The following is a 1,783-nucleotide window of genomic DNA, read 5'->3' as shown; positions in this document are numbered from 1 at the left end:
CGGTTCGATCCTTGACTGGGACGTGTCACATGTTGAAGTCTCCCTGAGCAAGACACTGAACCAGGGTTCAGCAGGGAGCCCACTGCTCCCTATATACAGGGATGGGTCAAATGCAGAGACAAATTTCCCCTTCCGGGATCAATATAGTATAATAAAAATACTACTGATACTACTGCTACCACTACTAGTCATGTTTTCTTCTTCAATCGTGTTTTGATGTCTTCTCGTAGGAACCATCTCAGAAACAGATCTCAGTCGCTCGGAAGAAGTTTGACTTCTACGACAAGGTGAGCGTCACACACCTGTGTGTGTGTGTGTGTGTGTGTGTGTGTGTGTGTGTGATGTCATCGGTTTCTGGCCAATCACAGCCTGTGTTGTCATCCTTCAGGACGGGAGCGGCTCAGTTAGAAGAGAAGATCTGAAGAACGTCTTCACAGATCTGTTCCCCAGTCTGAACAAGTAGGACTCACACACATCTACACGCACACACACTCACACACACTCATCGTTGCTGCCTCAGCGGAGCAATGAATTTAATGTTTATTTAGATTAAAAACATGTTGTGAATAATCTTTTTATTGGAATTGTTTGAATCACACGAGTCCAGAGTATAATATAATATAATATACTGTACTACAATATAATATAACATAACATAATATAACATAACATAACATACTATAATTATATTATATTATATCATCCTGATGTTTATCTGATTCTGTGAACAAACTTTAAACACAAGTCATGAAGAAGTTTAGAATTAAAATGTTTCCTTCAGCCCTGATAGTTTATTCTCTGCTCATGAGATGCAACGATGACATACGAGTCATTATTATTTTATTATTATATGTATTATACATTATATATATTAGATATTGTGTATTATTTTATATATTATATATATTATATATCATTATATAAATGAGTGAATACTTGTTCTGCAGGAACATGTTGGAGCGCTTCATTACTGATGAGCTCAGAGCTGCAGACCAGAGCTTCTCCACCAGTAAGAATACACATCCTGTCAATCATATCTGATGTTTACATATCTCACTGTTTCATGTGAGGAATAATAATATAAGATAATGTCCTATAATTACCTGTTTCATGTGCTTTGTTTCTCAGCTGTAGACTTCCAGGTGTTTGTGGGATTCTACAAGCGTCTCTTCTCCCAGTGCAGAGCTGTGGTGAGTTCACAGGCAGTCAGAATTTAAAGAGCTCAAACTGTCCTCAGCAATGAGTTCATGTGACGTCCTTCTTCTTCAGGTGGTTCAGGACTCTGAAGGTGTTCTTCCTGAGGAGAAGATCAGCTCCGTCAGTAAGGTGAGTTTAGTTCACCTGGAGAAGGTCTGAAAGATCTCTGTGTGTCACCAAGGATGAGTAAAACACCCCACCCTCCTGTTCCCTCTCAGGCCAACACCGTTAGCATTGTTAGCACCGTTAGCACCGTTAGCTATGAGCCGCCGGCTCTCTGTCGCCATGTTGAGAGCTGTTTAGAGACAATCAAAATGCTTCCAATTTCATATTAATGCACCGTCCATCTTTTCTTCTTCCACTTTATTGAAAACAGTAGTTCAAATAAGCGTATATAGAACTTGATATTAGTTAATTATGAACAACTAAATAACTATTATTTAGTGCTGGGCAAGTTAACGCGCTATTATCACGTTAACACATTAATTAATTAACGCCGACAATTATTTTATCACGCGTTAACGCATTTTTTTTTTATTACAGGTTTAATGTCAGTACTTCATTTATAACATCACAGGTTTAATGT

General features: G+C 38.4%; 1 long non-coding RNA gene across 1 annotated transcript; it reads left to right on the top strand.

The window, feature by feature from the left end:
- The first annotated feature begins 148 nt into the window (after positions 1-148).
- Positions 149-1,777, top strand: LOC116378334 (uncharacterized). Its single transcript, XR_004212295.1, has 5 exons — positions 149-287; positions 389-459; positions 948-1,009; positions 1,129-1,190; positions 1,270-1,777. It is a non-coding gene; the product is annotated as an uncharacterized LOC116378334 (long non-coding RNA).
- Positions 1,778-1,783: the final 6 nt, after the last annotated feature.

This window comes from Anarrhichthys ocellatus, unplaced genomic scaffold (genome assembly GCF_004355925.1).
Source record: "Anarrhichthys ocellatus isolate YVR2014 unplaced genomic scaffold, GSC_Weel_1.0 scaffold2425, whole genome shotgun sequence".
NCBI classification, from domain to species: domain Eukaryota; kingdom Metazoa; phylum Chordata; class Actinopteri; order Perciformes; family Anarhichadidae; genus Anarrhichthys; species Anarrhichthys ocellatus.
Note: the sequence above shows the minus strand (reverse complement) of the source record. Positions and strands in the feature narration are given on the sequence as shown.